General features: G+C 34.2%; 1 protein-coding gene and 1 non-coding gene across 2 annotated transcripts in view; both read right to left on the reverse strand.

Moving 5' to 3' along the window:
* Positions 1–22,416, reverse strand: part of LOC149798903 (5-hydroxytryptamine receptor 2C-like) — an 88,872-nt gene that overhangs the window by 42,122 nt on the left and 24,334 nt on the right. The window lies entirely within an intron of this gene.
* Positions 9,351–9,427, reverse strand: Trnaq-cug (transfer RNA glutamine (anticodon CUG)). The gene has a single exon. It is a non-coding gene; the product is annotated as a tRNA-Gln (tRNA).

Below are 22,416 nucleotides of genomic sequence, written 5' to 3' on the forward strand. Positions count from 1 at the left end.
CGACCATCTTCTAGAAACACCACCAACAAATGATAAAAAGTTAAAATAGTAGTGCACATCTGCAATCATAGCATAAGGTGCCCATGTCCGTCGTCAACAATGTTGAATTCGGGAGTTGCTTGGCACGGCACACTTCATCTTATTACTAGTCATTTTATATAATAGTACAAGATGCAAAACCTACTCACCACAGCTCTACTAAAGGAGCTAGATCAGCAATTCTAAAACTTTTGTGCGACCTAGGCAGACGAGTTCCAATCAAATACAATATTTCAAATCTATCATACGTAAACGCATACTGACGGGCAGCATCTCGTAATACCCGCTTTTTCTTTACAAAACCCGATGATAAGGACCTCTTCCCCTCTATCCCCCTTCTCCTCCTTCTCTCTCTCTGTCTCTATCTCTCTGTCTCTGTCTCTGTCTCTCTCTCTCTCTCTCAATCCCGATACACTATTTTAGACCTTTCAAAATTGTAAAACTATGACGCATTTCTCAAAGTACAGAAATATTACTGCCAGAACAAAACTCATTTCCACCTGAAGTAAAAAAACTCAACAGATAGTTCTGCAATATAACCATCTTGGGGGATTGCAAAATGTCATTTAGTAATAAATCTGTTTCCCTGAATATTTGACAACTGCTCTCAGGTACTTCAAAATATTTTACTACACTTTTAAAAAAAAACTATTTTTGTAACGTGTCAGAAACTTTTTCTACGCGATAAAAATAATTTTAGATTAATGATGATTTCATTCTAAAGACAGAAAATCGACAAATGATAATGCTAAATATCTTGCTGAAGATAGCAGATTACAGAAAATTTGCAACTAGTTTTATAGATTAAATAAAAAATATGCGTCTTACAATAGGTTTTTATACAACGGTGCGTCGAATAAAAATTATAAGCAAAGAAAATGTTTAAATATAACGAAAGACGCAACAGAAAAATTACTTGCATGCTCAAATTTAGACGTGATATCTAAGGCATTGAGACAAGGTGACGTGGAATACACTAGCATGCATGACGGTTGTCAACAATATTCTTGTACTGCTAAGGATTGCCTATTAAGAAAATTTATTACGAGGCATTTGGGTCCCCGAAGAGCGCACTGATAGGGAGCAATATTTGTTTTTTGCTTCTAATTCTTAGATACCAAATATAATTTTGCCATGAAATTAAAATATATCAAGGAAGTTTTGACACAGGAGAAGGTGTTGAAAAGATATAATAATAATAATAATAATAATAATAATAATAATAATAATAATAATAATTTTGTGACACTAAATACGAGTGTGAACAAACACATTGCTGAGAAATCTAACCACTTTGGATAAGACAGAAAACTATGGAACACTAATTTTTTATTTTATCTATTTTAGACAAATTCAATACGCATTCGCAGCCGCATCCAGTATGGAGGTGGTTGAATATTTTAGATGGCAGTTCTTACTGATTTCAACTTCAATGATAAACGCGCAACCAGATTTTGTATACTAAAACCCCAATATTAAGAAAATATATAACAATATTGCTCCTTCTTTAGTAGCTTAATATCATTGTATGCTATTGATTACCATCCTAGAATATTTATTTGAATTTGATTGATCCATCAACGATTTATAATCGATAAAATGTCTTAAATACGAGATGATCCGGTTAAAAATAAAGATATGATGGACAGTGGTAACATTACACAAATATGTTGTATTAATTTTATTTTGATTTTAATATGATCATCACTTTGATTTCTTTAAGCTTAATGACACTTATGCCACTCGTTGTTTGGGTTGATAATTACAATCTTTAACATTCAATAACTTCAAAGAATATTATGCGCAATTTTACTTTTAACTGAAAGTCGTTCGCGTATATAATTACTTGCAAGAGGAAGCAATCATGTATCAAGCACATTTTTATTTTCAATTAAGAATGTTTAATTAGTTGACTATAAATAAATTTACATAAAACTTGATTTAGTTAAAGATCTGTCTCCATTTCATGGTCATAAATAAAGAAAAACCAGCAAGCAAACTTGAAAATGAAAGGACATGATGGAAAGAATATCCTACCAACGCTTCCTGAAAATATTTTAGGGATTATTGAATTGAATACCACGTCGTGTTTAAAGTTATTATCAATGTCTGATAGGACTTTAGCGAGGTGCTAACAAGCTTTTGCATTAAAATTCAAAGCATAAATGACCCTTAAAAAGCCACTGAATATAATCATTTATTTGATTACAGTGCATGTTTCACAGTTATTTCAGCAGTGCACACTTTTGTAGTATGTTATTTATATTTTGCCGTACATAACAATTACGTCAGCCTCTTTAATTTCGAAAAATCCACTGAAAATTTGTGCATACCTAAAAAAAAAATTGATGACGATGATGCAAAACTGCTAATATGAATAAAGTGTTCATATTTACCTAACTTCTTGTTCAGTTAATTTTTTTCATATAGGGACAAACACTTACTTCTTCGCAAACATACACACGAACATGCACACACAAGCGTGAAGTAGTAAATACGTCTATCACTGCTGTATAAACTGACGAGTAACATGTATAAATGATCTGACCAACATGCAATAATGCACCGATCAGCTTGAACTAATAAACAGATCTGATCAATATGCGCACTCATGAACTAATCTGATCCACATACATTAATGCACTGATCTGATCAACATTCACTCATGAACTGATCTGATCAAAATGCACTAATGTACTGATCTGATTAACATTCACTAATGTATTGATCTGATCCAAATGCACTAATGCACTGATCTGATTAACATTCACTAATGTACTGCTCTGATCCACATGCACTAATGTACTGATCTGATCAAAATGCACTAATGTACTGATCTGATTAACATTCACTAATGTACTGATCTGATCCACATGTACTAATGTACCGATCTGATCAACATTAACTAATGTACTGATCAGATCCACATGTACTAATGTACTGATCTGATTAACATTCACTAATGACTGATCTGATCACAATGTACTGATCTGATCAATATTCTCTAATGTACTGATCTGATCCACATGTACTAATGTACTGATCTGATCCACATGCACCAATGCACTGATCTGATCAAAATGCACTAATGTATTGATCTGATTAACATCCACTAATGTACTGATTTGATCCATATGTACTGATCTGATCAACATTCTCTAATGTACTGATCTGATCCAAATGTACTAATGTACTGATCTGATCCACATATACTAATGTACTGATCTGATTAACATTCACTAATGTACTGATCTGATCCACATGTACTAATGTACCGATCTGATCCACATGTACTAATGTACTGATCTGATCAACATTCACTAATGTACTGATCTGATCCACATGTACTAATGTACTGATCTGATCCACATGTACTAATGTACTGATCTGATTAACATTCACTAATGTACTGATCTGATCCACATGTACTAATGTACCGATCTGATCCACATGTACTAATGTACTGATCTGATCAACATTCACTAATGTACTGATCTGATCCACATATACTAATGTACTGATCTGATTCACATGACTAATGCACTGATTTGATCAAAATGCACTAATGTACTGATCTGATTAACATTCACTAATGTACTGATCTGATCCACATGTCCTAATGTACTGATCTGATCCAAATGTACTAATGTACTGATCTGATCCACATGTACTAATGTACAGATCTGATCCACGTGTACTAATGTATTGATCTGATTAACATTCACTAATGTACTGATCTGATCCACATGTACTAATGTACTGATCTGATCAACATTCATTAATGTACTGATCTGATCCACATATACTAATGTACTGATCTGATTCACATGACTAATGCACTGATTTGATCAAAATGCACTAATGTACTGATCTGATTAACATTCACTAATGTACTGATCTGATCCGCATGTCCTAATGTACTGATCTGATCCAAATGTACTAATGTACTGATCTGATCCACATGTACTAATGTACAGATCTGATCCACGTGTACTAATGTACTGATCTGATTAACATTCACTAATGTACTGATCTGATCCACATGTACTAATGCACTGATCTGATCAACATTCACTAATGTACTGATCTGATCCACATGTACTAATGTACTGATCTGATCCACATGTACTAATGTATTGATCTGATCCACGTATACTAATGTACTGATCTGATTAACATTCACTAATGTACTGATCTGATCCACATGTACTAATGTACTGATCTGATCCACATGTACTAATGTACTGATCTGATCCACGTGTACAAATGTACGGATCTGATTAACATTCACTAATGTACTGATCTGATCCACATATACTAATATACTGATCTGATTAACATTCACTAATGTACTGATCTAATCCACATGTACTAATGTACTGATCTGATCCACATATACTAATGTACTGATCTGATTAACATTCACTAATGTACTGATCTGATCCACATGTACTAATGCACTGATCTGATCAACATTCTCTAATGTAGTTGTCTGATCCACATGTACTAATGTACTGGTCTGATCCACATGCACGAATGCACTGATCTAATTAACATTCACTAATGAACTGATCTGATCAATATGCACTAATAGACTGATCTGATCAAATGCAATATTGTAATGATCAGATCAAAATGCACTAATGCATTGGTCTGATTAACATGCACTAATGTACTGATCCAAATGCACTAATGCACTGATCTGATCAACATGCAATAATGCACTGATCTGATCAACATGCACTAATGCACTGATCTGGTCAACATGCAATAGTGCACTGATCTGATCAACATGCACTAATGTACTGATCTGATCCACGTGTACTTATGTACTGATCTGATTAACATTCACTAATGTACTGATCTGATCCACATGCACTAATTTACTGATCTGATTAACATGCACTAATGTACTGATCCACATGTACTAATGCACTGATCTGATCAACATGCCATAGTGCACTGATCTGATTAACATGCACTAATATACTGATCTGATCAACATGCACTAATGTACTGATCCACATGCACTAATGCACTGATCTGATCAACATGCAATAGTGCACTGATCTGATCAACATGCACTAATGTACTGATCTGATCAACATGCACTAATGTACTGATCTGATTAATATGCACTACTGTACCGATCCACATGCACTAATGCACTGATCTGATTAACATTCACTAATGTACTGATTTGATCAACATGCACTGATGTACTGATCTGATCAACGTGCAATAATGCACTGATCTGATTGAAATGCAATATTGGATTGATCGACATGCACTAATGCACTGATTTGATCAACATGTACTAATACACAGATCTGATCAACATGCACTAATGCAACCATCTGATTGAAATGCAATAATGGATTGATCAACATGCAATAATGCACTGATCTGATCAAAATTCACTAATGCACTGATGTGATCAGCATGCACAATGTACTGATCTGATCAAAATTCATTAATACACTGATCAACATGCAATAATGCACTGATCAACATTTATAAATGTACTGATCAACATGCACTAATGCACTGATCTGATCAATATGCATTCATTCACTGATCAACATGTACCAATGCACTGATCAACATGCACTAATGCCCTGATCTGATCAAGATGCATTCATGCACTGATCAACATGCACTAATGCACTTATCAACGTGTACTAATTCACTTATCTGATCAACATGTATAAATGTACTGATCAACAGGCACTAATTAACTGATCAAGAGGCACTAATGCACGGATCAACATGTGCTAATGCACGGATCAACATGATCTAATAAGATTACAATAACTTATGCATGACCAATATATGTTGTAATTTGGTAAGTTGGCAACTTCTTTGGTAGATTAAATTACCAATATGTGCTACATTAAAGTACCACTCTGTGGCAGGTGAAAGTACCACTCTGTGGCAGGTGAAAGTACCAATCTGTGGCAGGTGAAAGTACCAATCTGTGGCAGATGAAAGTACCAATATGTGGCAGATAAAAGTACCAATCATATATGGCAGTAATAAGATAATTAAATGATAAATACGTTGACTTGAAAGAATAATTGTTTCATTAATCAATATTACAACAACAAAAAGCCAGAAAATGTTGTCTGTACAAAAGGATTTCCGTCGCCCATTCAAACAAACGCTTTCAAGCAGACATGATTGAGTTATGAGCATACGAGTAGGATAATATTACATTTTGACCGTGACAGAGATTTTAAACAATTTTGTTTTGGGGTCCGGGGTGGGAAAGTGAAGTCGAGAAGAGGGAATTCCAGACATTATGAATTCGTAAAACTCTTCAGGGATCGTACACCAGAAAAAAATAGGACACTATGAAGGGAATATTTTTTTCAACTGACAGCGTAAGAAACTAACGGAGAAAGAATATTGGTAAACTTGGACAAAGATATTTTATAAAGAAAGGTTTTATAGACTTTTCAAAACTATAATGTCGAACTATTTTACAGACACTGAAATTAGGCACTCAGCAATTGGCAAGTCTAAGCTAAAGGACAAATATAATGACGTATGTTGGGTCCTTAGATATGACACAAATTGAAGCGAACGATCCGAACAAGTCAGATGTATTGATTAACATAATTAGTTATCTTACAATTTATACCACTGGAACACCTACCAACACATACTGATGATCAGAACGGTACGATAAACGTTACAGAGAAAAGGAATAGTAAAATGCATATGACGGTATAGAATACAATTTCCTTTGAAAGAAGTGCTTCAACAGCATTGTACCGATTTAAAATTGCATGAACAGATATATTACATCACCAAGAAGAGAAATCTACAGACATTATACCGAAGATGGTTAAACTGTCAAATTTAAAATCTATCGTCATCGCTTAAAGGTTTTGCTTGGTTTATATCGTGACTTTGAAATCATTAGGAAACCAGCAAGCGTATGCCAACAAAACTGAAAATACAAAAGCTTGAAATTGAAACGAATTCCTTCAAAAACTCGTGAATAATTCTACGGTCAAGAAACAGTTTGAAAGCCTATAAGAATACGAATGTTAAAATACGCACTGAATTTTGTTTTTGCAAATAGTGATAAAATGATGATTCTAATGCCAGATTGTATTTATGTGCAGGCTGGTAACTTTTACGCTGACACGACGCATTATCTCCTGCCTCAGTACAGAAGTAATTAGAACAGAGATGCAATATCTAGTGTTACTCGATTCAATATGAAGAAAGCAGGTCTTTTTACAGATGTATCATGCGGTGTGCCCACGCGAGAACAATGTGATCTTTGAGTCTTGTTCTATTCTTTTAGGATTGAACAATATAGCACGAAAGTCTGAAGAGATTGAGTGGTCAAAATGAATCTTCAATTGAACTTATTTCCTTATTAACCAAATTATAAGTGGCTTAAGAGAATAATATAATAGGTTACCGCATATGTATGCATGCATGTATGTATGTATGTATGTATGTATGTATGTATGTATGTATTTGTGTGTGTGTGTGTGTGTGTGTGTGTGCGTGCGTGCGTGCGTGCGTGTGTGTGTGTGGATGGATGGATAAAATAAACACATTTCTACAGGTTACTGTAGTCTTGTAATCAAAGGTATGTTTCAGATTCATTGAAAGTTATTTCATTTCTCATCGGTTTTCCTAATGACTACAGCTACATTTTACTTTCCTCGAAAACACATCACATCAACTTCTTATAATTGAGGCAAAGGACCACTGTAAACCCAACAGCCTTAAACATTGATATTGTTTGGGGGAATTGGATTTTCGTTTGTTCCGTATTGTTTACCCATACATGCAAACTTGGCAAGGTTGGTTGCTTTTCTCATCCTCTTAATTGTCACAATTATCCATTGGAAACAAATATTGGTCTTCTGGAAAACATTCACCAGGACATATAACACTGTATGTAATTAATCGGCAATTGTACTGCCATTTTTTAAAGCCATTTCCTGCTGAAAATCATGTATGGTATCTTCCTGCGATATCGCGGGTTCTTTGGTATCTCAGTCTCGAGTTTTTCGGTAATTTTCTTCGTAGCTCCACCTATCATGTGCTTATCTTATTTACACTGGATGACCATAAATTACTAGTTCTGCTTCACCAGGTTTATTTTGGGAATATGTTGGAACTGCTAGCGAGTATACTAATTTAAAAATGCACCCACGAATTTTACTTATTCAAGACAGGACCGTACACCATGTTTTCATATAAACTCCGTATCTTCGTAATATCAATAATGCTGTAAACAGTTTCTCGTCTGACAATGTCCCATGATTTTGTGCAAGAGTCATGTTAAGAAATATGAGATCGAATCTATGACAGCAAATAAGAATCAGAATATAACGGATGTTAATATCGTTTTCTTTTGAATATCGCAATTGACAGGAGTTGACTTAAAACTTTGTAGTAAACGATTTATTAATTTTGGTTGTTACACCTGGCTTTGTTAAGTCCGTCTGTGGTCGACATGTACTCATGTTGATGTACCCACTCTCACTGACAATACTGGCATCATCCCCGTCACAAGTACTTACACATGCATTGATTTATTTCTCTAAGATACGTTTCTGTTGTTGGAGTGTACAGCTCACACAATGAGACCCACTGAAGTAGCATCCAAGTTTCAAATTGATTTACAATTTGTGAAGCGCATACACAAGATCCTAACATTAGAACAACTATATACCATCATAAAAAGGTATTTTTTAAATATTATATATGAGCAAAGCCCCTTGCAATAACCTGGAATCTACACCGCGTCTGTTTATTGATCCTTTCCCGCAATCGTTTGACTTGAACTGGAAATCAAACGTATGTGAATAGAGAGTAAAGAACACCAAAGAGACATATATACTATCTTGAAAGTCGGTATCTTTGCTTACTTATTCTCTTATCCCTAACTTTAAAACGAAATATACCATTACACTCCAGTAAACATAACGACTAGATATATTAAAACAACAGGGTCAAAGTTCAAAGCCGTTCTTATCAAACCAATTATTATGACTATATGGTCTTGAGCTAAGTAATAGTGTGTGTGTGTGTGTGTGTGTGTGTGATTTGGATTTTTAACGTAGCTTTAACACTTTTTCAGTCATATGGCTACGATGCCTGTAATATGGCATTTTATATTGATGTCTAGCACTGGGGCATCATGTCGCAGACATATAGCATGATGTCCCAACCAGTCACATTATCCTGACACCAGGCCAACCAGTCCTAACACTAACCTCTTAATGCTGAGCACCTTACGAGGCATCTGTTAGTACCATTTTTATAAGTCTTTGGAATGACTCAGCCGGGGTTCTAACCCGCGACCTTCTGCATCAGAGGCAGACGCTCTTACCACTGGGCCACTGGAGCGGTCAACTAAGTAAAAGAAAAGAGCGAAAACCAACAAGTTGTGTAAAAATCAACAAATAATTTATTTCCCTAGGATACATAGTGAAAATGTAAAAAGAACTCACAGTATTGATACATAAATCCCAAAATAATCATAGAATTTCTAAAACAAGTCATAATACATAAAGTTCTGAATAAACTTTAGTGGTATTTCAAAAAGGGTAAAACGCTGTAGGTGTTGGTGTGCCTGTAGCGACCGGTAGTCTCTAATGTAGTAATATACCAATGTCCTGAATTGTTATGACATGACAACAGTCTTTAGTTGAATCACAGTAATATAATCCAAGGCTTCCTTGTTTGAATTGACTATTATTCCCAGTCAATGTCTCTTTCCATGTATATTATAGAGCACTTTTTAATTCCAGAGAATGATGAACAATTTCACCTTAATCATCAAATAAATACAACAATACAAATGGTTTCTGCCCAGTTATTTATATTTAGAGCGTCTGTAACTAAAATTATAATTTAGAATGTGGTAAACATCAAAATAAACGCGGCAGTTCATGGGGAATTTCCAATGTTCTGACTTGAGATAAACATGTTGATTACAGAACCAAAGTCAGTCATTCTGGTCAGGTTTAAAATGAACTTGATTTTGTACAAGGATAGCTATAAAATACAATTTTACATAACCCATAGCATATAATAAACCCCAAAATAACTAATAAACAATGCAAATTAAATATGCATAACACCAAGTACAAGGAACGTATTTCTGCTATTGTAACTCAACATATATTCATGCTGTGAGATTCTTTAGAATACATCATTTAGTGCAACCTGTTTCAGTGTAAGACAAAGGATTTTTGTGTGTATGAAAGACGGTGCACTTTTCTTTCTTCGGGTATACTATGTTATCTTGTCCTTCCATAGTCACTGGTTGTAGTATAATTTATGTTGTTTCTTTGACTTGCGTTTATTTATAGATGTGCTGAATCATATATGAACAAAATCTTGTCCAAAACAAGAGGGCGATGTATGGCTTGATTACCATTCCTGAAATTGGCAAATACAATAAATGATTCGACAACCAGACAATTCCTTCTTTTTAACTTGTTAATGATTTCGACCAGTAATTTTCAGTCCCTTGTGCTATAGCTCTCTTTATGCTTTTGAAATGATGTCCGATTAGTCTGTTCTGTTAATCGTTTTCACTGAGCCTGAAATATCCTAATTTTTTTTTTATCTGTTACTCATTCTCTTTCGGTCAGCAATATTGCACAGCATTTGCTAAAGTATTCAATTTATGTTTATAAAATATCAGGCTCTTATTCTCAATCTGTTTTTGCAACTCCTGAATGAAATTAGCTCTTTCACTACAATAGCTGTTAATTTATTTTTCACGTGTTCGATCTATATTTAACTATTCTTCAAATTATTATCTGCTAATGCTGAATTTAGACAATCGCATAAATTTGTAATATCTTGACCATTTACATCATTGGTGTATTGATATATCTTCTACATTCTGTTAAAACTGAAATCACCAGGACGTCTTAAATTCAGCTGCCAAATTTACTTAACACGGAAACAATATTTCAGGCATGCCGTGGGAAAGCTACTGAGTTTACGTCTTCATCTTTAATGCGCATGCTCACACTGTTTACGGAACCTCATTGTAACTGCTTGTAATAATGATCAACAATGTGTGAGACAAAATACCCATGAAAAAGGTTTAGCAGGTACAGACTCTGGTGAGCGCCAATATTAATCAATAAATTAGTATATAATATTTATTTGGATGAGGAAGATGCATATGTGTATAGGTTTCAGAATTCAATAAACTAGATCTTATTCGGTATATATTTGAATGTTACAGTTTGATATCGTTATGTATAGTGTGAAATTGGTACTTCGATTAACAAGATTTTCAGAGTTATATTTCAAACTGAACATTCTTCGCTTTCATCAAACACTCGCTTCTTAACTTTTCAATGTACATTTCGAGGTGTTACTAGTACCAGGAAATCAAACAGCCTTTGTTTCATTATTGTCGGCAAGACAACTGAAATGTTAACAAGATCAATGGAAGTGTTGTTCTACTCAGCAACAAATATATTATCTGCAACGACAAAACTAGCTGACCATTTTGTTTTATAAGGTACATTTAATTTAAACTGTGTGCTTGATCTTTGACCCTGACAGTAGGTATAGTTTTTGCCTTCCCGACTACTGTCATGTTTCTTTGACCCTGACAGTAGGTATAGTTTTTGCCTTCCCGACTACTGTCATGTTTGTATTCTTAAATTTTGTCATGATTATATATATATATATATATATATATATATATATATATATATATATATATATATATATATATATATATATATATATATATATATATATATATATATATATATATATATATATAGTAAACAAGACGTTTGTAGATATTTGAGCTCAGGACCTGTTTTTTTTCCTGAGAAATTCTGTTGTGTCTTCGGTCAAGTGAAATATGTATATAAAAGAAATTTAAAGAACAGTTATTTATTCCTGATCTATGGTTAGTCTATGTAATTACTTATAGCTGTGTTCTGATATAATTCTTTGGAATTACGAAGTCATGGGACTAAAAACTAGTTTGGAGTTACTGAGAACTTTTTAAAATGCATTCTGGATTACATCATTGTGGTACATCAAGACATTCAAGATTCTTGATTCATTTGGGCAGCCGAGATTCTTTGAATTCATTCGGAAAATTCTAAACTTTTAGACTGGTGATAGAAAATATAAGATTTTTGGGGATATAATTCCCAATACTGTATGTGTCTTTTGAATGTTCATTTTTTATTCTATTGAAATAATTAATCTGTTGATTTTACTAAACATGATGGTGTCGCATTATTTCTGTTATATATTTTAAGACCATAGAGTCGTACCAGTTGTTGGCTGGATTATCGATATTTTTCCTATATGAGACTTCAGTGGCAATATAGAATTTTGGGGTTTATATTTTCCGTTTACGTTTTATGCCTTACGCGTCTTTACACTTAATTTGTTATCACCGTTATCAAAATATACCTTTGTGATGTTTCCAAACGGTGATGCATACCAATATTTCGTTAAACGTTTTTACAGCATATATGTTCTTAACGTTGCGAAAAACCTGCAAAGCGATATGGATGATAAATCCTGTTGCTATTACAGCGACTATTAATCATTCATCTACTACACCTACTCCTCCATAGTCCATTCCGAAACAGCAGCCATAATAACTTGTATACGGCCTACTAATGTATACGTTATTTAGCATCTCTTTTTTATCGCCCATTAATTATCGATCTCCTTAGCCAATTCATTATTAATTCCCTATTTTGGTTAACTGTAAGTATTAAAATTGTTTGCTTTACTTCAGGATACTTAAGGGGTGAAGGTAGTATTTACTCCCTATTTCTATACGTGGATTTCTATCATTTATGATTTATAACATACCTATCGATCGTTTTTCGGTTGTTCAGCTGTGTGTTTAGCGTTAAGAAATGGTCTGCTATCAAATATTGAAAGTAATAACCTTTACGTTAACTAATACTCATGTTTTTACAATGCGCAAATGTAGATTACGCTAATTGTGGAATTATGTATTTTTTCTGTTTGCAGTTTTGATTATAAGCGTAGACGTTGAAACAAGGATATAATATATTTTAGCATATATTTCAAAAAGTGAATTAAGGCAGCACTAGAACCACCATCATTATTATAAATTATATCTGTGCTTCGCTATCTTTGTGTTGTAAATAATGTGCAGTTACCATGACAAGACTGCCACCATTTTATCCAATTATCTCCACGAGTCTTACTCAAGTTCTCTTCTTGCACTAAATTGTCTCTGTGTAAACTATTTATTATCGACTGTTTATCAGCTGCTAATATCACCAATTTAAAATAATACTTTTGCGACTTCTGTCTTTATTGAACTGTTCAGTCCAAGTTGTATGCTGTCGGTTCTAAGCACCATATCATTCGGTGATATAATGGTATCAACACCACCAACAGCTTGTTATTATAGTCTAACTTTTGAATCTGAAATATACTTGTAGTTATCATGCCGTAAAGTTTCCAAGATATCATTTCGTGATGATTCCATTTAAGTGATAGTCCTATTCGCCCAAAATTACTTTTGAAATAACCTTTAACAGTGACTTTACAGTGGAAAGGGACTACATGTTTTGTTTTGATCTCGAGCACATTAAAATACATTTTAAACCTATTACCTTGATTTAATCTTGCCCTTCCATTCTCTGCGAGACATTTACTCTCAGACAAACAGCAGTATATTCATCTTGTTTTTTCATGACTTGTTACCGTTGACCAATTTCATCATTGGACTATTGTGTACTGTATTCAATAGTACTTGTTCCATAGCTCCAACAACGTTTGTAAGCTCCCAACCCGTTAGTAGGTGTAGGCCCTCCACAAATCTGATTTGCCGTTTCTGGGTTCTTCAGGTCCATTATAAATCAATTATTTATGTTTCCATTATTGAAACATTAATATCGCAGTCATTATTGTGTAGATAGCTAATGTTTATGCACTTTAACTTAAATTGTTTCGTGTTGGTACCATTGCTGGTTGCATTACAGCTTTTTCAATAATTAACTGCACATTCGGACAAGCGTTTCTTTTATTTGAAGTAGACATGAAACATGTACACCAGGTTGCTAACTCTGGCACATGTTGTTCAATTAAAAACCAGTACGATATTCTATATCCAGCTGTTTTCATCAAAGTTGACTAATTAAGTTAATTCTGCCAAAAATTGGATCACACTGTATCTGTGAACATTGCTGTCACATTAAGAAACGAAAAAAAAAACGCCGTTGCCAAAACTATGAGATTTGTTTGTGAAATAATTGTTTTCTCTTTAGTATATATCTTATCTTTATATATATATATATATATATATATATATATATATATATATATATATATATATATATATATATATATATATATATATATATATATATATATATATATCTGTGTGTGTGTATGTGCAATGTCTCAGTTAAATGAAGCGTGAAAATGAGTTACAAATTATGGATAAGGTGCACTGCTTGTCATGAATTTAAATTTAATTCCTTTATACAATATTACAAAATTAATTTCAAACGTCAAATAATAATATTTTATCGTTCTACCACACTTACATCTTAGCATTTCATCCTCAATGATTTCTTACAGATATAAACATACAACCAAAATTTACTATCGGATGTTTATGCACACTACTGGCATCGTTTGTACTTTACTCCACGTCTTTCCATCTGTTTGTTTCTATCATACTTATGTGTGTGTCATTTGGATTTTTAACATAGCTTTAACACTTTTTCTGTTATATCGCTAGTACAGTGTGTCAGTTTATAGTGATGTCTAGCACTGGGGCAATGTCCACCCAGTCACATTAAATTGACACCAGGCCGACCAGTCCTAACACTAACTTCTTCATGCTGAGCACCTAGCAAGGCAACTGTTAATACCATTTGTATAAGTCTTTGGTATGACTCGGCCAGTATTCGAACCTGCGACCTTCCACATCATAGGCGGACGTTCTAACCACTAGGTCACCTGAGCAGTCTCTCTCATACTTATTCCATTTATTTGTCAGACTAAATTTACAATGACCAAAGTAGCAGAAATAGGAAGTAATTGAAAGTAGTAAGATTGTTGATAAGTTCATTGTCTGCTGGCATACTTGTGTACTTTCGAGATCATCACCCTCGTTATAAAGTAGCACAGGTAACTGCAAAAATCCTCTGCTGACCGTTGGTTATCGTTTGTGAGACAAACTGATTTCAGTTACTTTTAAATATTGATGACGCAATTTTAATTTAATTTCGACATCATTATATTTTAACTCTAGAGTTTTTGGTGTTCTTGTTCTAAGGATTGATTATTTCAATACGATTTCCATAATAGTTTATTTTATTACCAATGTCATAGAAAATATTTGTCACTGGTTCTTGCTGCCTTGGAAAATCATTTAGGTACGCAAGAAAATAACTTAATAAACTCATATTCAATTGAAACCGATATGTACTAATTGAGCTAACTCAAGTTTATATAAAAACGCGACGGGATATGTAATGTTAGAAGTTGAATACAATTCATATTAAAATTATGTCTGATCAATAAAATTATAACTGAAAAAAGACTCATACAAAAATGCAATCAGCTGTTAGGAACCGAACTCGCTCCCTTAGCGATTACAGCACGAGAAGGGTCACTGCCGCGGCTTGGAACGGAAGGTTTCGATCACGTGATGAAGTCATTTTTAAGGCACGTACTCATGATTGACTTTCCAGAGGTTGTAGTTAGTGTAGATCTTAGAATAAAATAAATTTGATGATTGTATAACATTAATTGTCCCGAATTTAATTTTGTTAACTTTGCCAAACAACAGGTTATATCATCATCCATAGACTGCATTTCTCCATTGCATATATACTAATGTTAAGAAAATGTGTGATTACTGTAGGTTCGGATGTAGAAAGGAAACGTAAAATCGAATTTATCCTCCTAAAGTGTATGGAGAAATAAACTTTGTACATGTCATTTATTTTAAATATGAAAATCAATGCGTAGTCAGTGAATTACTAATTTCCAGACACTCCCCGGGCAACTTAGTATCACCAAAGCCAATTCTAATCGAGTTATCATTCGATTAGGTTTAGAGTTTGGCTGTGATAATGTATTTCACCTAGCCTGTTCAAAATAATAGTAGTAATAACACAATTATTATCCTTTCTTTTGGCTATTTGCCTTGCAATTATTTTGTACAACTTTCCTTCGACGCTTTCATTAATTTGTTTTCAACGTTTGAGACATATTAAGAAAAGCAAATTTGAATATGAATGATATTTGTAAATAATTTTTCATCAACTCATTGACTAGTTCTTAAAATACAGACGTGACCTCAGAGCTGGTCCAAAACTGTATAGTAAATTGCCAGAATCGCTTATTCAGTGACTGTGATTCAGAGTGGACTACCAGTGTTTGTGTTCAAAGGTTAGTAGGTGAATCCTACAATAATTCCTTTAAACTTAGAATTTATTTATGATAAGAAAAACTAGAAAATTTGCATTAAATTCTCCACAAGGATAAACGTTGTTTGATATGTGTACGTTACGCACATAAACATAAGTTTAGTGATGATATTTGCTGCTTTCTCCTGCAATTCGTAATAGTTCATATCAACATGTTTTTTTTTTCTTTTTTAACATCGCATTTACTTTGGCGTCACAACGACAGATTTTGTTGAAATTAGATGGCAATTTAAACGCTATCTAAAAGGAATGTTTTATCTATATATTCTGGGACTTGGCTCCTCAAGTCAGTGAATCCTTGTAATCAGTCATTTCTTGCTGTAATATGTGAAATTAGCAAATTGATCCCTCAAAAAATTTGGGACTGTATGTGCTAGATCAGTGCTGTCCAACCTTTTTGGCACCACGGGCCACTGACAAATTTTCTTTCTTGAAGCAGAGGTCCGCAGCAGAAAACTGAAAAGCAACGACTATATAGCTGCTCGAGCCCTGGCGGGCCATTTAAAATCAGCCCGCGGGCCGCGGGTTGGGCAGCACTGAGCTAGATGTATGTTGTTTCACAGGTGATAAGGATGACATTTCGCTGAGATTTCAGACCCCGATTGTAGGTATTATCTGTTGTACCTTATGACGAGAAGAATGTCCAAAAATAACCAGAAAATAAACACTCTGGAACGAAATGGACATACATAAAAAATTATATTGCATCGGAGACATGTACAACCATGGGAAAAATCTGAGATGACAAAGTAATTTTAATTTCTCTCTTTCTTTCTTCACACACACACACACACACACACACACACACACACAGAGAGAGAGAGAGAGAGAGAGAGAGAGAGAGAGAGAGAGAGATTTATTTTCTTAATTCCGTAGCTGTATGAGTATGCATTTGCTCAGGCCTTTCCCCCATACTAATTGTATACTGGGAGAGTGGTTAGAAACCACTAAGCACTGCGTCATGGTTAACATAACTAAATACAAAACTCTTAGCAATGACTGATTCATAAGTGAAGGTAGCAGTTTCCTTGTCCAGCGGCTTAATTACCTACCCGATGGTGTAAATACAAAATACGCGATGGAGATAACTAGGTTACCGAAAGGCTGTATAGGTATTTGTTTTCCATAAACGTTCGATACGATATTTGTTTATACGAAACAAAATTGAGTATACCAATATGTTAGATGTTTTGTTGCATGAAATGGATCCACTTCAATCCGACTTTTCATGTTACACAACTGAAGGTTTTAGGAATTATAAAAACAGCGAAATGGCTCTCATTACATCCAAGTCATTAGTATTACTCGCTGCTAAAGATTGAAAGGAAACATGACCTCATTATATGGTTTCTTAACATCGAAATATTTTTGCATAGCGAGTGTCTTGTACATGTGTTCTTGTTCTCGAAACCTTTCAAATTCCCCGTCCACTTATTTTTAATATCCTGTAGGATGAATTTTCGCATTTCTGGTCATGGAAGGATATGCTTCGAATTTTAATTTTACTTTTAGAAATATGTCAAACATTAATTTGATATGTAATAGATACATACTTCTATAACATTTTGCTGGGTGCAATTCTTTATTTTCGAACTTTGCTCAGCTTTACTTTTCATTGGTCATACATAGACTTTATTGTGTTGACGTACCATTCAAATCTAATGAATACAAATATACTCAGTTCTAATAAGATTGTTTAGCAAAATATGGTGTCAGGATTTTCTGCTCTTTCAGCAATGGTTAATGAACAATGACGTTGCAGGAGTAAATACGACACAAGTTTTGTTGAGTTTAAATTCGGTTGTTTCGATACCTAAACACCTGACGGAATATTCTGAGCGACAAAATCTTTCTTTCGTTCTCTCTTTATCCAAGTATTAATATTTTAGCTGCCGTGCATTTCATTCAAAACCACTGGACCATTCATCAATTGCTGACCTTGGAAAAGTAGTTGCGCCAAAGTTATTCAGCGGTCGTAAGTCCCATGTTAGGAAAAAGTATACTACCTGTGCCAAATGTTGCTCTGTCCTTGTTATGCCGAGATTTGGAAAAAATGCGTTGGCCCAACTTTGGGCCAAGGATTTCCAAGTTTAATATATTCTACCTTTAGAATAAGTCTTTATGTACATACATAACCGCGAGTTATACAGTTTACATTAAATGTATATTCGTTCTGTGTTTGTTACATATTTTTCATCTTGTATCATATGAGGTTATTAGTTTTCTATATGAAATCAATATTCTTATATTGGTATATATTTAAGAATCACATTTGGCAGACAAATTGCAAAAAAAAAAAAAAAAAAAAAAAAAATCGTCAACACCAGACAACATCGTTTTGAATTAAAGCATGACACAGCCAGAATGGTTAAGTCTAAGCAATTATATATTTTTTTTAAAAATTCTATTTCATATTAATTGGTGGAGTTTTCTTGTTATATTTTGTTACAAATATTCTTATTTCTGAGGAATAAATCATTAAGGATAGAATCTCTGTTTGGTACATTAGACACGTAGATTTATGTTAAATGTCAAGTGAGATCACGCATAAATGTCAGGCATCATTTTGATGACTGTCACAACTTTGGAATAATATTAGTACAATGGTTACCAACTTGTCTCCAATGTCGATCCAACGTCAGTTTGCTCATTGGCAGTCTGAGAGGCTAACGTGTCTAACCAATCATGGCACGACGGATGATCATACAGTTTTTACGTGGGGCCAACGTTGGTTCAACAATGTTCACCTTTTGGCCAACGTTGGCAGGACAAGTCGGCTGATATAGGGTCAATAAGCAAACGAAAGTTGGGCCGACGCCATTTAGCCAATTTATTCCAAAGTTTGAAGAAAACAAAGTCGGTGCAACGTTGGCCAAATGTGCGTTTGCTATTTAGATCAGTAAAGATGTGTAAAACAAAACAACATTTTTTTTCTTTTAATTTTGTTATGTCAACATTTAAACATAAAATGTGTAATCTAAACATATAATTACAGAGAGTGGTCTTTAACCGAGTGTATTTTATTCGAACCAGGTATGTCAGGAAATTTCCCTGCCGATTATTTAGATTAAATTTAATTGAAATATTCATAATCTGGTCACATATCGCCATATACTTAACTTAGGTGAAATGTCATAAAATAACTGAACAATTTAAAAACTGGGAAAATTAAACATACGAATATTTGAAAATATACATGCCTTCCTCCCTTAATTTATTTTCGAAAAATAATGAAGACATTTTTGGAATGTTACCAAATCCCACACACTAGTCTTAGATATGCCGACGAAATAGTCTAACATTTCTTCAGTTATCAAAAGTTAATTCAATTAATGCAGTCAATGATTCATATTTTCGCAATCGAAATAGTGTATTTGTCATGATGCAGTCGGTGAGCAGATATTCGATTTCTCTTTCATAACGTCACAGACTTTATGCTCAGACGCCGTATTTGGTCTTCTTTCATTAAGCACCGGGCTTTAGGAGAGAAAATTGGCATGATTTGCTGTTAGTGCTAGTACAATTCTGCATCCATCACTAATCTAGCAGTTTTTCAGTCTTTTGCGTCAATATGTTGAGATTTGCCTATTTAATTTAATTGAATCAAAATGATAACGTGTTACATCGTGTGTAAACCGCGACGCTGTAGTAAGTTTACACAGCCATATTATTAGAAATTGTTTTCAATATTGTTTTTGAAGTTGACTGCAAAATCGTTCTCTTTGGAAACGTAAGACGAAGGTGTACCTCATTCCAATTAGTAAGTTGAAGCTTCAAACAACTATTTCTGCAGGGTACTAAATTCACAACCTTTAGTGGGATGAAAATCAGACTGTCAAAACAGCAAAATACTTTTCTGTCACCACCATAAAAAACAGGTCTGGAGGAAACGTTACGGTCATTAGAAATTATAAAATGTTTCAATCAAATTTTATTGAGATGTTTTGTTTCATATGATAATGCGTTCTAAAGCATTAGATCGTTAGTTTCCAAAATTTTAATTGTAGAATCAGTATTTGTTTTTTCATTTCCATGCTCTCTCACTTCCCTCCGCATGACCGTACGCAAGGGTTCTAAATTTAAACCATTCCAACCCTGTCATGGTTTAAAATCAAACTAAAATCAAGGTCTGTGAAAAAACTATTAGATTGTTGGACATAATCTATCTGTAGTTCGTACGTTCCAAATATTTTGTACGTGAAATTATAATCAGTAGGCAATGAGTTCTCATCTTCTTGCACTGACAGCCTATTTTCATTTGTACTTACGGTAAGACCGAGGTCATTTCTGTACACTCACAGCCTACTTTCATTTCAACCTTTGTTCGACGATGATGTGTTACATTCTCCTCAATGTAAGGACCTTTCAAGAGCCAGCCAGGATGAACTGATCTATTTTGACATTAGACGTTTTAAAGAGTTGCTTTTTGGTTTAGACCTTTTTGTGTTTAATGACTAACACTTTACTTACAAAATAGATGTCCGAAAGCAGGAGGAAATAAGCTACCTTGCAAGGAACGAAGCCAGCTTTCTTGGAAAACTTGAAACAATTCACGTAATCAACATTGCCGTGCACGAGTTAAAAACAGTCTATTCAAAACTGATACCAATGATCTAAAGTTTGGAAAGGTGATCAAACATTATTACGCATCTATAGTAAGACCTGACGAATTGTATGACATAGAGTGTACGTAATAGACTTCTGGATCTTAATATCCCCGATTTACCCCTTATTTATCTGAAATGTCTGGAACCCATGACATGCAGCAGATGTGACAATATTTGGACAGAACGTGGAAAAGAATGAATTCTAGCCATACATTGAAGAAATAAGACTTCAACGCATATAATAAATTGAAATAGAAAATTGGCCACAATTTAGACTTTTGAGATTTTGCCAATATTGTTGAATCCAGGCTATTCTCAGTGCTGTTCCTTTTTTAATGATTTTATCCTTTTGGCAAAGAGGGAGCAGGAATTGTATTAGTAACAGGCATGGTGTTAATTTATTATTGAATTGAAACAATCTACTGACATTCCTGACAAGAAGAGTAAACCTGGCCAGTTGTTGCCGTCAGAAATATTTACAATGAAGGCTCCGTCATTGGAAGGCTGTATTGTGTTTTCTGCTGGAGTTAACGATGTTCATTTATTACCTGAAATTGTTTATAATGGACCATGACGAAATCCAAAGGAACCTTGCATCAGAACAAAATTCCACACAGTTCCGCAATCCAACTAAGGAGCAAGGTCACGCTGTACTAATTAAAACCTTACGTGCTACAGCTTAATTATAATATGTTATCGGGGGTCATTCGGTAGACGCGTCTTAAAGCAAAGGACAATGTTTTCTTTGTTTATATGTGCAATTCGCTGTCTGTCTCAATACTGTTGTCATCCTTGGAAGTTGTATGTTATTGTATTTGATGTAAAAGTCCATTACCAGTTAGACTCTTTAGCAGATTTCCTCAGATATTCTAGGCATTCTAACCTTGTATACATTATCTATATGCTTGGGAATCATCACATATTCAAAACTCATAGCTTATTACACCTGTTGAAACGTCATCATCATCATCGTCATTTAAATTATAGACGTTTTCGCCCATACGGGCATGTACGTCTAGTTAATGTCCATAAGCGGACTATTAAGTTGTTCCCGGGGGAAGGAATTAGAGCCTCATCCCAAAGGCATTACTGACATAAAAGGCACTATTTAACTGAGCCGTTAGGTCTTGGCTCAATATAACTGGCTTCATAGACCATAGCGACCTGAATGTAAGGCTATACTCGAGTGGGGATAGAGCCAGCACACACTCGAGTTAAAGGTAACAATTCAGCCTGCATTAGCTGCGCTAGGTGTCAAACAAGCAGTATGTGACGCCAGTAGCGATTGGTCGCCACTATCA

This window comes from Sinohyriopsis cumingii, chromosome 5, assembly GCF_028554795.1.
Source record: "Sinohyriopsis cumingii isolate HCF-2022 chromosome 5, ASM2855479v2, whole genome shotgun sequence".
Taxonomy (NCBI): Eukaryota; Metazoa; Mollusca; class Bivalvia; order Unionida; family Unionidae; genus Sinohyriopsis; species Sinohyriopsis cumingii.